The sequence below is a fragment of the Heterodontus francisci genome, chromosome 15 (genome assembly GCF_036365525.1).
Source record: "Heterodontus francisci isolate sHetFra1 chromosome 15, sHetFra1.hap1, whole genome shotgun sequence".
Lineage (NCBI taxonomy): Eukaryota > Metazoa > Chordata > Chondrichthyes > Heterodontiformes > Heterodontidae > Heterodontus > Heterodontus francisci.
In genome coordinates this window covers 34,900,820-34,915,458 of record NC_090385.1, presented here as the reverse complement: position 1 = coordinate 34,915,458, position 14,639 = coordinate 34,900,820, and the positions used below count along the sequence as shown (strand labels likewise).

Genomic DNA, 14,639 nt, shown 5'->3' with positions numbered 1-14,639 from the left:
TCTACTACTATAAGATACCATTCTTGAGTGTGCGTGAGTGAATAAGTCCATTCCCACAGTATGCCATGGTCTGGGTGATACCTTACCAACCATTATCTTCTCTTTCGGCTGTGTAGTTCTATACTTCTGACATACACTCTATGTAGCTATCATTTTTTCAATGCCTTTGTAGATGCCCATCCAATACACAGCTGATCTGGCTCTAAGCTTACACTTCTCCATTCCCATATGGTCTTCATGTATCTTCTGTCTGCATCGTTTTGGGTATGATGATTCTGGATCCAGCCGGCTGAACACCATCTTCTAATGAGATGTCATCTCTGATTGACCAATACTGCTGTATTGCTGGTTATGTTTGCTGCATCTTTTCCAGCTATCCCTAAATCACTTGCTGAGATAGTACCTGTAACTCTTTGCCTTTATTGGTCTCACCTCTGATATGACTCAATTTCAGTGGTGTCATGTGATCTTGTTGCTTTTTACAACTAGATCTTTTATCTTGTGGTTTTCTTTTGGGGACAGATGAGATAGGGTGTCCACTAGCACCATTCCTCTTCCTGGCTTGTATTTCAGAATGAGATTGTAACTCCGAGGCCTCAAGAGTAAGCTCTGTAATCTTACTGGTGCTTTACATAGATTTTTCTTGCAGATCTGGATAGTGGACAATGATCACTCTCCACTATGAATTTTCTCCGATAGAGATATGTATGGAATTTCTCACATTCATACACCATTGCCAAAAGCTCTCTTTCTATGTTGGCATATCTGATCTTAGCTGATGTTAGATGCTGATGCTATAAGCTTTTCTTCCTGTACCAGGGTTCCTCCCAGTCCTTTTATAGAAGCATCTACTTGCAGACTGACAGGTTTCACTCTGTTGAAGCATGACATAGTTGCCTCCTTACATAATATTTCTTTGAATTTACGAAACTCCTCTCATATGTCTCTGACCACTGGTACTCAACATCTTCTCTCATCAGCTCATATAGGTTTGGTGCTATCTCTGACGTGTGAGGTATGAAACAGCTCATGTACTGGATCAAGCCAAGAAAACTTCTGCACTGAATGTGAAGAAGGGAGTTTGGGAAGTGAGTGAATTTTAAGGGTTAATCTCTCGACTAGTTTTTGTTTTGTTTAAATCCATCAATTAATTGAAATTCCTGCCTCAGTTAAGCGGTAAGTTAGGCTTCTTGCAGTTTTAAACAGGGGTATACGAACACTCTCAGAGTAGCTGTAGCTAGTTAATTAGGTAACTAGCTGAAACTGATTTCTGAGCTGTAGCTGAGATCTGGCAGAGCTGACACAGCATTGTTTACAGAGTATAAATTGAGGGGACTCTCAGTGCTGCTTGTCTGCATTGAGTGCTGCTGGAGGGCACAGAGTGTGAAGAAGGGAGTTTGGTAATTGAGGGAGTTCAGTAAGGAGGGGAACTATAAATTAGAAAGAAAATAAATTTGAGTGCACAGAGTGTAAAGTGGGAGCTTGCTGCATAAGGGAGGGGTTTCTTTCTTTCACTCTTTCTTTCTTTCTTTCTTTCTTTCTTTCTTTCTTTCTTTCATTCTTTCTTTCTTTCTTTCTTTCTTTCCTCTACCTTTTTTCAGCCTCCGATAGCTGCCTGCCTCTTCGATACAGGGAAAGAAGTTGATTGGTGAGTAACTGGTAAGTTATTTTACTTCTCATTGTAATAAAAAAATTTTAAAGTTACTTTATGTCAGCTCAGCTCAGCCAAGTGGAATGTACATCCTGTGTAATGTGGGAAGTCATGGACGCACCACAAGTCCTAGATGAACAAATCTACAGGAAGTGTCACCAGCTGCAGAAACTTGAGCTCCGGGTTTCGGAACTCAAGCGGCGCCTGGAGTCACTGTTGTGCATCCGCGAGGCAGAGAACTATGTGGATCGCACACTTAGGGAAGTGGTGATACCGTAGGTTAAGAGCATGCAGGCAGAGAGGGAATGGGTGAGCGCCAGGCAGTCTAAGAGAATCAGGCAGACAGCGCAGGAGTCCCCTGAGTCTATCTTGCTTGTTAATCGGTTTTCCATTTTGGATACTGGTGAGAGCGATGGTTCCTCGGGGGAGTGCAGCCAGACCAAAGACTGTGGCACCATGGGTGGCTCAGCTGCACAGGAGGGGATGAAGAAGAGTGGAAGAGCAATAGTGATAGGGGATTCAATAGTCCGGAGATTAGACAGGTGTTTCTGTGGCAGTAAACGTGACTCCAGGATAGTGTGTTGCCTCCCGAGTGCTAGTTCAATCTGAAGCCAGGTTGTTAAATTTGAACAAAGGAAATAATGATGGTATAAGGGGCAAATTGGCTGAGGTGGATTGGGTAAATACATGAAAAGGTATGACAGTACACAGGCAATGAATAGTCTTTTCAGAAATATTAGAGTTTATAGAAACTATACATTCCTTCAAGGCACAAAAACCGCAAAAGTAAAGGCAGCCAACCTTGGATAACAAAGTAAGTTCAGGATTGTATAAGATTAAAAGAAAAGGCCTATAAAGTTGCCAGAAATAGTAGTAAACCTGAGGATTGGGAGGATTTTAGAATACAGCAAAGGAGGACGAAGAAACCGATAAAGAAAGGGAGAATAGAATATGAATGTAAGCTAGCAAAAAATATAAAAATGGACTGTAAAAGCTTCTATAGGTACGTAAAAAGGAATCATTTGGCGAAGACAAGTGTGGGTCCACTACAGGCAGAGTCAGGAGAATTTATAATGGGAAATAAAGAAACGACAGAGAAGCTAAATGATTACTTTGTGTCTGTCTTCACTGAGGAAGATACAAGAAATCTCCCAGGATTTGAGATCCAAGTGATTAGGGGGAATGAGGAAATGAAGGAAATTAGTATTAGTAAGAAGGTTTTATTGGAGAAATTAATGGGGCTCAAAGTTGCTAAGTCGCCGGGACCTGATATTCTACATCGCAGAGTGTTGAAAGAGGTAGCTAGGGAGATCGTGGATGCATTGGTGATCATCTTCCAAAATTCTCCAGATTCTGAAGCGGTTCTTGCAGGTTGGAATGATGCAAATGTCACCCCACTATTTAAGAAGGGAGGGAGAGAGAAAACAGGGAATTACAGACCTGTTAGCCTTACATCAGTCGTTGGGAAAATGCTGGAATCTATTCTAAAGAATGTGATAAATAGACACTTGGATAATAATGATCTGATTGGGCATAGTCAACATGGATTATGAATGGGAAATCATGTTTGACGAACATCTTGGAGTTTTTTTGAGGATGTTACTAACAGAATTGATAAAGAGAAGACGGTGGATGTGGTATACTTGGATTTTCAAAATGCCTTTGATAAGGACCCCCACAGAAGGTTGGTTAGCAAAATTGAAGCACATGGGATAGGAGGTAATATAGTGGCGTGGATTAAGGATTGCTTAACCAGCAGAAAATAGAGAGTAGGAATAATTGGGTATTTCTCGGGTTGGCAGGCTGTGACTAGTGGGGTACCGCAGGTATCAGTGCTTGGGCCCCAGCTGTTCACATATATCAATGATTTGGATGAGGGGACCAAATGTAATATTTCCAAGTTCGCGGATGACACAAAACTAGATGGGAATGTGTATTGTAAGGTAGATGCAAAACGGATTCAAGGAGATTTGGACAGACCTAGTGAGTGGGCAAGAACATGGCAGATGGAATATAATGTGGAAAAATGTGAGTTCATAGAGTCATAGAGTTATACAGCACAAAAACAAGCCCTTCGGCCCATCGTGTCTGTGCCGGCCATCAAGCACCTAACTATTCGAGTCCCATTTTCCAGCACTTGGCCCATAGCCTTGTATGCTACGGTGTTTCAAGTGCTCATCTAAATACTTCTTAAATGTTGTGAGGGTGCCTGCCTCTACCACCACTTCAGGCAGTGTATTCCAGATTCCAACCACCCTCTGGGTGGAAATCTTCTCCTCAAATCCCCTCGAAACCTCCTGCCCCTTACCTTAAATCAATGCCCCCTGGTTATTGACCCCTCCACTAAGGGAAAAAGTCTCTTCCTATCTAACCTATCAATGCCCCTCATAATTTTGTATACATCAATCATGTCCCCCCTCAGCCGTCTCTGCTCTAAGGAAAACAACCCTTGCCTTTTCAGTTTCTCTTCATAGCTGAAATGCTCCAGCCCAAGCAACATCCTGGTGAATCTCCTCTGCACTCTCTCCAGTGCAATCACATCCTTCCTATAGTGTGGTGACCAGAACTGTACACAATACTCCAGCTGTGGCCTAACTAGCATTTTATACAGCTCCATCATAACCTCCCTGCTCTTATATTCTATGCCTCGGCTAATAAAAGCAAGTATCCCATATGCCTTCCTAACCACCTTATCTACCTGTGCTGCTGCCTTCAGTGATCTATGGGCAAGTACACCAAGGTCCCTCTGACATTCTGTACGGTCCTACCATCCATTGTATATTCCCTTGTCTTGTTAGTCCTCCCAAAATGCATCACCTCACACTTCTCAGGATTAAATTCCATTTGCCACAGTTCCGCCCATCTTACCAGCCCATCAATATTGTCCTACAATCTAAGGCTTTCCTCCTCACTATTTACGACACAACCAATTTTCGTGTCATCTGTGAACTTACTTATCATAACTCCTATATTCATGTCTAAATCATTAATGTACACTACAAACAGCAAAGGTCCCAGCACTGATCCCTGTGGTACACCACTGGTCACAGGCTTCCACTCACAAAAATAACCCTTGACCATTATCCTCTGTTTCCTGCCACCAAGCCAATTTTGGATCCAATTTGCCAAATTGCCCTGGATCCCATGGGCTTTTACCTTCTTAACAAATCTCCCATGCGGGACCTTGTCAAAACCTTTACTGAAATCCATGTAGACTACATTACTCTCATCTCCACATCTAGTCACCGCCTTGAAAAATTCAATCGTTAGTTAGACACGATCTCCCCCTGACAAAGCCATGCTGACTATCCCTGATTATTCCCTGCCTCTCCAAGTGGAGATTACTCCTGTTCCTCAGAAATTTTTCCAATAGTTTCCCAACCACTGATGTTAGACTCACCAGCCTGTAATTACCTGGTCTATCTCTGCTACCCTTCTTGAATAATAGTACCACATTCACTGTCCTCCAGTCCTCTGATACCTCTCCTGTGGACAGAGAGGATCTGAAAATTTGTGTTAGAGCCCCTGCTATCACCTCCCTTGCCTCACACAACAGCCTGGGATACATTTCGTCTGGGCCTGGGGATTTATCCACTTTTAAGCCCGCTAAAACATCTAATACTTCCTCCCTTTCAATGTTAATATTTTCAACTATATCGCAATCCCCCTCCCTGATCTCTACATCTACATTGTCCTTCTCAACAGTGAAAACAGATGAAAAGTAATCATTTAAAACCTCATCTACGTCCTCCGGCTCCACACACAGATTGCCACTTTGGTCCCTAATGGGCCCTACTCTTTCCCTGGTTATCCTCTTGCCCTTAATATACTTATAAAATGCCTTAGCATTTTCCTATATCTTTCCAACCAGTGTTTTTTTCATGTCCCCTCTTCGGTCTCCTAATTACTTTTTTTGGTACCCCCCTACACTTTCTATACTCCTGTAATGCCTCTGCTGTTTTCAGTGCTCCGAATCTGCAGTAAGCCTCCTTTTTTTCCTGATCCAATACTCAATATCCCTTGACATCTAAGGTTCCCTGGACTTGATGGTCCTACCCTTCACCTTAACGGGTACATGTTGGCTCTGAACCCTCACTATTTCTTCTTTGAATGACTCCCACTGGCCTGAAGTAGACTTTCCTACAACTAGCTGCTCCCAGTCCACTTTGGCCAGATACTGTTTTATCAAATTGAAATCGGCCTTCCCTGATTCAGTCCCTTTATTTCTGGCCCATCTTTGTCCTTTTCCATAACTACCTTAAATCTTACAGAGTTATGGTCACTATCCCTGAAATGTTCCCCCACTGATACTTCTACCACTTGTCCAGCTTCATTCCCTAGGATTAGGTCCAGTACTGCCCCTTCTCTTGTAGGACTTTCTACATACTGGCTCAAAAAGCTCTCCTGTATGCATTTTAAGAATTCCTCCCCCTTTAAGCCTTTTGCACTAAGACTATCCCAGTTGATATTAGGTAAGTTGAAATCCCCTACTATCCACTTTGGTAGGAGTAATAGATGTGCAGAGTATTTCTTAAATAGTAAGAGATTGGAAAGTGTAGATAGACAAAGGGACTTTGGTGTCCTTGTCAATAAGTCACTGAAAGCTAACATGAAGGTGCAGCAAGCAATTCAGAAAACTAATGGTATGTTAGCCTTTATCACAAGAGGATTTGAGAACAGGAGTAGTGAAGTCTTGCTTCAATTGTGTAGAACCTTGGTTAGACCGCACCTCGAGTAATGTGTGCAATTTTCTGGTCCCCTTACCTTAGGAATGATATTATTGCCATAGAAGGAGTGCAACAAAGGTTCACCAGTCTTGTTTCCGGAATGGTGAGACTGTCCTATGATGAGGGATTGGGGAAACTGAGCCTGTATTCTCTAGAGTTTCGAAGAATGAGAGGTGAGCGCATTGAAACCTACAAAATACTTAAAGGGATAGACAGGGTAGATGCAGCTAAGATGTTTCCCCTAAATGGGGAGTCTAGAACCAGGGGGCACAATTTCAAAATAAGGGGGAAGCCACTCAAAACAGAGATGAGGAGAAATTTCTTTACTCAGAGGGTTGTGAATCTTTGGAATTCTCTACCCCAGAGGGCTGTGGAAGCTCAGTCATTGTGTATGTTTAAAGTAGAGATTGACAGATTTCTAAATACAAATGACATAAGGGGATATGAGAATAGTGTGGGAAAAAGACATTGAAGTAGATGATCAGCCATGATCATATTGAATGGCCTACTCCTGCTCCTATGTTCCCTATGTTCCTAAACTTCTTAGGTCTTTCATGTCTCTTGGAGCTTCCATATCAGAGATAACAGTGACTTTTTCAGGATTCGGTTTGACTCCATCAGGTGTGTACACCATTCCGAAGAACTGGCATTCTGTCACCTTTACAATGCATTGGTCTGCGTTTAGCTTGATCCTAGCTTTCCTGGTTCTCTCCATGGTTTCATGTAGATGGTAGTCATGGTCTTTTCCATCTACACTGTAGATCTAGATATCATCAGCTATGACAATTGCTCCTTTGCATCTCCTGTATGTCGCATCTATTTTTTTGCTGTAACAGATCCTGGTTCACTTTAAGGCCAAAAGGTAGACACAGGAATTTGTACCATCCAAAGGGTGTGTTGAATGTGGTCAGTAGCAAAGATTCCTCATCAAGTTTCACATTCCAGTAGTCGTTTCTGGCACCAAGCTTGCTGAAGCCTTTGTCCCTACCAGTGATGGCGTGATCTCTTCCAGTATTGGAATAGAGTTGTGATTCCTCTTTATTGCTTGATTAAGATCTTTGGGATCCAGGCAAATTTCTATCCGACCATTTGCCTTCTCACTCATCATGATGGAATTTACCCAACCTGTAAGCTCTGTGACACTGGCAATCACTTTATTTTCTGCCACCTCTTTTGAGTTTTCTTTCAAGCTTTCCTTTTAGTTCTATTGGTACTTTATGTGGAAGATGAATCCCTAGTTTCATCACTTGGTCAATAGTGATGTGATACTCAAAATCTTCAAAGCATCCAACCATCTCATCAAAACAGTCTCGCCTGGTTCCTGTTACAGGCTCTGAAATTCATAATGGTGGATCTGATGGTTTGACTTTGGCTGAAGATGTGCGCTGAATTTCGCAAAAATCTTGGCTGAGTTTTTACTGTCATCTTCATTCATTTCTCAGCAATTGATATCGAATCCTTTCCTGTCAACAAAAGGATGTAGCTGACCTTTTCCCCTTCACTAGTGCCTTTCAGAAAACTGCTGAATGTCAATTTACACTTTTGCTTAAACTTTTCAAATGCCTCCATGACGTCATTGGCCTCTGAAATCATCATGGCTGAGAATAGCATGTTTATTGCTGCAGTGGCAGCCAACTCATTTTTTTTCAGATAATTTGGGTTGTTTTTCACATTCAAATTCAGCATTTACATCGCTCATAGGGGTTGAGTTCTGCTCACAAAGACCTTACTGCCGGTATGTTATGTCTTGTGGTTCCCAGAGCTCTGAAACAATCACACTTTTTAAGACAGACAGATAGTGGAGCTTGCATCTCTTATATTTACACATCTCTACACATGTGGCAGAATTGATACAATGTGTGTTTGGTATACAGACTGTAGTGCAGTAGTGGTTCTTCTTTCTTTCTTTTGGGCCTCCTTATCTCGAGAGACAATGGATACGCGCCTGGAGGTGGTCAGTGGAGTGACCTCTCCATGGCGCATGCCTGGGCAAATTTATGGAGGTTGAGAGTTGCCCAGTCGTCAAAACCCCCCTCTCGGCCTTTCTGGTGGGGTCCAAAGGAGTGCAGGACACGACGTTTGGCACCAGTATGGCTGCAGGAACTGCCGGAAACATGCCAAAGGTGACACATGACCGCCTACGGGGTTCCGCTCCGGATTTTCTGTTAGGGTTTACTCACTTAGCCTTGGTCTCTCCCGAGACGCCCACAAGGCAGTGGGGTTGTTGGGGCCCCTACACAGGTGTAGGATGGTGCCTGTGTTATTATGGATATACATGTATTCAAATGCATGAACAATACAGATCCTAAATCATTTTGGGATAATATAACAATCTAACAGATCCTTGGAGGATACCAGAGGTAATGGTGCAGGAGCAGGAAGAGAAGTCTTTGCAAGTGAAACTCTGACTTCGATTAGATAGACAAGAATGGAACCAGGCGAGAGCAGTCCCACCCAGCTGGACGACGCTGGAGAGGCGTTGGAGGAGGATAATGTAGTCAACTGTATCAAAGGTTACAGACAGGTCGAGAAGAATGAGGAGGGATAGTTTACCTTTGTAACAGTCACCTAGGATGTCATTTGTAATTGTGATAAGAGCAATTTCAGTACTGTGGCCAGGACGGATACATGATTGGAGGGATTCAAACGTGGAGTTCTGGAAAAGATGGACATGTATTTGGAAGGCGACAACACATTCAAGAACCTAGGACAGGAAAGGGAGGTTGGAGATGGGGCAGTAGATCGCAAGGACACTAACGTCAAGAGTTGTGTTTTGAGGAGAGAGGTGATGACGGCAGATTTGAAGGAGAGTGGAACAGTACCTGAGGAGAGTGAACTGTTAACAATATCAGCTAACATGGGGGCCGGAAGGGGAGGTTGGGTGGTCAGCTGTTTAGTGGGAATAGGTTTGAGGGAGCAAGAGATGGGTCACTTGGACAAGATAAGCTTGAAGAGGGCATGAAGGGAAATAGCAGAAGAACTAGAGAAAGATGCAAGTTGAGGGCAAGGCAAGGGGAACTTCAGAGGAAGTTTGTGCTGGTGGGCTAGGAGGAGAAGGGAGGTGGCAGAGGAAGCTGATCTGGTCTTGTTGCATCTGGACATGGGCTGCTTCAGTACCTGAGGAGCCGCGAATGGTGCTGAACATTGTGCAATCAGCAGCAAACATCCTCAATTTTGACCTTATGAAGGAGACGGGTCATTGATGAAGCAGCTGAAGATGGTTGGGCCTAGGACACTACCCTGAGGAACTCCTGCAGTGATGTCCTGGGACTGAGATGATTGACCTCCAACAACCGCAATCATCTTCCTTTGTGCTAGGTATAACTCGAGCCAGGAGAGAGTTTTCCTCCTGATTCTCACTGACTCCTGTTTTGATAAGGCTCCTTGATGCCATACTGGGTCAAATGCTGCCTTGATGTCAAGGGCAGTCACTCTCACCTCACCTCTTGAATTCAGCTTTTTTATTCATGTTTGGACCAAGGCTGTATTTAGGTCAGGAGCTGAGTGGTCCTGGCAGAACCCAAACTGAGCATCAGTGAGCAGGTTATTGCTGAGCAAGTACTGCTTAATAGCACTGTTGATGACCCCTTTCATCACTTTGCTGATGACTGAGAGTAGACTGATAGGGTGGTAATTGACCAGTTTGGATTTGTCCTGCTTTTTGTGTACAGGACATGCTTGGGCAATTTTCCACATTGCTGGATAGATGCCAATGTTGTAGATTTGCCACATATCCTTTTGATACCTTTGGCTAACAAAAATCTATCAGTCTCAGTTTTAAAATTAACAATCTATCTGGCACAGTTGCCATTTGGAGAAAAGAGTTCCAAACTTCAACCACCCTATGTGTGAAGAAGTGATTCTTAATTTAATTCCTGAAAGGTCTGGCTCTGATTTTTATTCTATGCCTCCTAGTCCTAGACTACCCAAATGGTAGAAGTTGTTTTTCCCACTCTACTCGATGTGTTCTCCTTGATATCTTGAATATTTCAATCAAATCACCCTTAACCTTCTAAATTCTATGGAATATAACCCTACTTTGTATAATCACTCCTCATAGCTTGACCCTTGGAGACAGAGTATTATTCCAATAAATCTATGTGGCACCCACTCCAAGGTCACTATATCTTTCCGTGGAACTGTTCACAGTACTCCAGGTGTGGCCTAACCAGGGCTTTGTATAGCTAAAGCATGACTTCTACCCCCTTGTATTCAAGTTGTCTAAATATAAAGGGTAGTATTCCATTAGCCTTTTTGATTATTTTCTGTACCTATTCATGACATTTCAATGATCTGTCTACCTGAGCCCCAAGTCTCTTTCGGCCTCCACTTTTCTAGATTTTCACTCTTTAGAAAGTAGCCTTGTTCTATCCTTTTTAGGTCAAAAGTGGATGACCTCACATTTGCTTGGATTGAAATCCATTTGCCACAGTTTTGCCCATTCAGTTAATCTGTCAATATCTCTTTGTAATTTTGTGATTCCATCCACACTGCTTACAATACCGCCTATCATTGTATCATCGGCAAATTCGGATCAGTGGAATTCTATTTTATCATCTAAGTCATTAATAAATACAGTGAATAGTTGAAACCTCAACATAATCCTTGCAGCACACCACCAGTCACATCCTGTCAATAGAGTTTAAATGAGAAGTGAAAGGGATGGAATAAGGTGAGATGCTCAAAGGATGAGCAAGTGCCAGAGGAGTAGGGGGTCAGGCCAACGTGTGATTTGGTGAATAGCACCACACTGTCACCACCACGGTCTGGGTGAGGCAAGTGGTGGGAGGTACAGCCAGGCAGGGAGGCTTCATTTAGAGGGGAATCTGTCATCACTTCTCAGCTAGGTTAAGGCCAGGATGTCAATGCAAGCGTTCACAATAGGTTCATGGCTGGCAAGGGCCTTGTTTACAATAGAACAGATACTCTGGCGGGAGATGCATAGAGGGGTGGTGAGAGCTGATCAGCTGGCAGAGTCCACAGAGTCAGCAGTGGGAGGGATGAGTTAGACGGGAAGGAGATTGGCAAGACATTGTCAGGATTTCGAACAGATCTATCAATGCAAAACTGGGCATCCATGAGGCGCTGTGGGCCATCAGCAGCAGCAGAATTGTACTCAACCACAATCTCTATCCTCATGGCCCGGCATGTCCCCCACTCTACCATTACCATCAAGCCAGGAGACCAACCCTGGTTCAATGAGGAGTGCAGGAGGGCATGCCAGGAGCAGCACCAGGCATACCTAAAAATGAAGTGTCAACTTGGTGAAACTACAACCCAGGACTACTTGCATGCCAAACTGCATAAGCAGCATGCAATAGACAGAGCCAAGCGAGCCCATAACCAACGGATCAGATCTAAGCTCTGCAGTCCTGCCACATCCAGTCATGAATGGTGGTGGACAATTAAACAACTAACTGGAGGAGATGGCTCCACAAATATCCCCATCCTCAACGATGGGGGAGCCCAGCACATCAGTGCGAAAGATAAGGCAGAAGCATTTGCAACATCTCGGCCCCCTCCTGAAGTCCCCAGCATTACAGATGCCAGACTTCAGCCAATTCGATTCACTCCGCATGATATCAAGAACGACTGAAGGCACTGGATACTGCAAAGGCTATAGGTCCTGACAAGGGCGGCACAGTGGTGCAGTGGTTAGCACCACAGCTCCAGCCACCTGGGTTCAGTTCTGGGTACTGCCTGTGTGGAGTTTGAAAGTTCTCCCTGTGACCACGTGGATTTCTACCAGGTGCTCTGTTTTCCTCCCACAGCCAAAGACTTGCAGGGTTGATAAGTAAATTGCCCCTAGTGTAGGTAGGAGAATTGAGGGAAGGTGGGGATGTGGGAGGGAATATGGGATTAATGTAGGGTTAGTATAAATGGGTGATTGTTGGTCAGCACAGACTCAGTGGGCCAAAGGGCCTGTTTCAGTGCTCTATGACTCTAATATTCCAGCAATATTACTGAAAACCTGTGATCCAGAATTTGCCACACCCCTAGCCAAGCTCTTCCAGTATAGCTACAACACTGGCATCTACCTGGCAATGTGGAAAATTGCCCAGGTATGTCCTGTACACAAAAAGCAGGACAAGTCCAACCCAGCCAATTACCGCCCCATCAGTCTACTCTCAATTATCAGTAAAGTGATGGAAGGTGCCATCAAGCAGCACTTGCTTAGCAATAACCTGCTCAGTTTGGGTTCCGCCAGGGCCACTCAGCTCCTGACCTAGTTACAGCCTTGGTTCAAACATGGACAAAAGGGCTGAACTCAAGAGGTGAGGTGAGAGTTACTGCCCTTGACATCAAATCAGCATTTGACCGAGTATGGCATCAAGGAGCCCTAGCAAAACTGAAGTCAATGGGAATCAGGGGGAAAACTCTCTGCTTGCTGGAGTCATACCTAGCGCAATGGAAGATGGCTGTGGTTGTTGGAGGTCAATCATCTGAGCTCCAGGACATCACTGCGGGTGTTCCTCAGGGTATTGTCCTCGGCCCAACCATCTTCAGCTGCTTCATCAATGACCTTCCGTCATTCATAAGCTCAGAAGTGGGGATGTTCGCTGATGATTGCACAATGTTCAGCACCATTCGTGACTCCTCAAATATTGAAGGAGTCCGTGTCGAAATGCAGCAAGACCTGGACAATATTCAGGCTTGGGCTGATAAGTGGCAAGTAACATTTGCACCATACAAGTGCCAGGCAATGACCATCTCCAACAAGAGAGAATCTACCGATCTCCCCTTGACATTCAATGGCATTACCATCACTGAATCCCCCACTATCAACATCCGAGGGGCTACCATTGACCAGAAACTGAACTGGAGTTGTCATATAAATACCATGGCTACAAGAGCAGGTTAGAGGCTAGGAATCCTGCGATGAGTAACTCACCTCCTGACTCCCCAAAGCCTGTCCACCACCTGCAAGGCACAAGTCAGGAGTGTGATGGAATACTCTCCATTCCCCTGGATGGGTGCAGCTCCAACAACACTCAAGAAGCTCGACACCACCTAGGACAAAGCAGCCCACTTGATTGGCACACCATGCACAAACATTCACTCCCTCCACCACAGACACACAGTGGTAGCAGTGTGTACCATCTACAAGATGCACTGCAGCAATGCACCAAGGCTCCTTAGACAGCACCTTCCAAACTCGCGACCTCTACCACCTCAATGGACAAGACCAGCAGATGCATGGGAACACCACCACCTGCAAGCTCCCCTCCAAGTCACACACCATCCTGACTTGGAATTATCTCGCTGTTCCTTCACTGTCGCAGGGTCAAAATCCTGGAATTCCCTTCCTAACAGCACTGTGGGTGTACCTACCTCACATGGACTGCAGCGGTTCAAGAAGGCAGCTCACCACCAGCTTCTCAAGGGCAATTAAGGATGGGCAATAAATGCTGGCATAGCCAGTGATGCCCACATCCCATGAATGAATAAAAAAAAAGACAGTGTTGGAACAAGGGACAAAGGACCCTGAAATAAAAGCAAGAAATGCTGGCAATACTCAACAGGTCTGGCAGCATCTGTGGTGCGAGAAGCAGAGTTAATGTTTCAGGTCAGTGATCGACAAAGGACCCTGCAGTGACCCATTCAACCAACAATGGACTTTTGATTATCAGACGTTGAAGGTGGGGGGAGCGACCATTCCAGGCTGACTGCTAAGATAGCAGAATCCACAAACACAGAAGAAGTGGTCAGACCAGTTTCAGTCACATGACTAGCTGGCTGTTGGAATTTGAACTTCCAACAAGGATTTGAAATCAGGCAGCCGTGTGCTCCCGGTTGGAACTGTACCTCCTCTCCAGTCCTGTCTGCCTCCATGTCTTTCCCAAGGAACTGAATCTTGTGAAAACACGTGAACCTCAAAGAGAGAAAAGTCTCCTACGTGAACAAGGTTTAAGAAGAACACTGCGCACAAACGAATTGCAAAACTACCTACAATCAAGTGAGCTTGAAGCACAGTAAACAAGAAACTCTTCTGATATTGCCTCAAACACCTCTATACTATATTTTCCTCTCCTCTTTTCTGTCCTTATTTGCATGTGTATATCGCTTGTGCATGCTAGCATGGGCCCGTCGTATATCTGTAGGCATTAACCGTATTAGAGTTTTATAAACCTTAAGTTTAAGGTTTATAAAATTTCAGCTTTCTTCTTTAATCCTCAGAAAACCTATGTGAATTGGTTTCTTTGTCTTATAATTGAAAAGCTGCGAACCAGGATTCACAAAAGGGGGAGCTCTAAACACAG

At 44.2% G+C, this 14,639-nt stretch overlaps 1 long non-coding RNA gene across 2 annotated transcripts in view; it reads left to right on the top strand.

Annotated features, from left to right (window-relative positions):
• Positions 1-989: 989 nt before the first annotated feature.
• Positions 990-14,639, top strand: part of LOC137377866 (uncharacterized) — a 38,962-nt gene continuing 25,312 nt past the window's right edge. The window contains exons 1-2 of one of the 2 annotated variants that reach the window (XR_010976500.1): positions 990-1,088; positions 6,421-6,551. This is a non-coding gene — a long non-coding RNA (uncharacterized lncRNA). The remainder of the gene's footprint in view (positions 1,089-6,420; positions 6,552-14,639) is intronic. The other variant, XR_010976501.1, reaches the window with a different exon arrangement.